A 431-nucleotide genomic window follows, 5' to 3' on the forward strand; every position below is an offset into this window, starting at 1 on the left:
TAATAATAATAATAATAATAATAATAATAATAATAATAATAATAATAATAATAATAATAATAATAATAATAATAATAATAATAATAATAATAATAATAATAATGATAATAATAATAATAATAGTAATAATAATAATAATAATAATAATAATCATCATCATCACCATCATCATCATCACATTAAGAATTTCCATTAAATTTTAGAATCTCATTTTTTTTCTCGATATAATTATTCGTTTGTACAAATATTTTGAAAATTACAATTTTATAGCACCGATGATTTTATGCAAATATTTATAATAATAGCTGTAATAAATGACCAAACAATGTAGTATCATCAATTTCTTAGAACGCTTTCATTTGGAAATTCCCGGGAAATTAGTGTTTATGAATCGGAAATGATGCCTTAGTTGTTAGCTTAATGATGGTTTG

This window comes from Loa loa (assembly GCF_000183805.2).
Source record: "Loa loa unplaced genomic scaffold supercont3.224, whole genome shotgun sequence".
NCBI lineage: Eukaryota > Metazoa > Nematoda > Chromadorea > Rhabditida > Onchocercidae > Loa > Loa loa.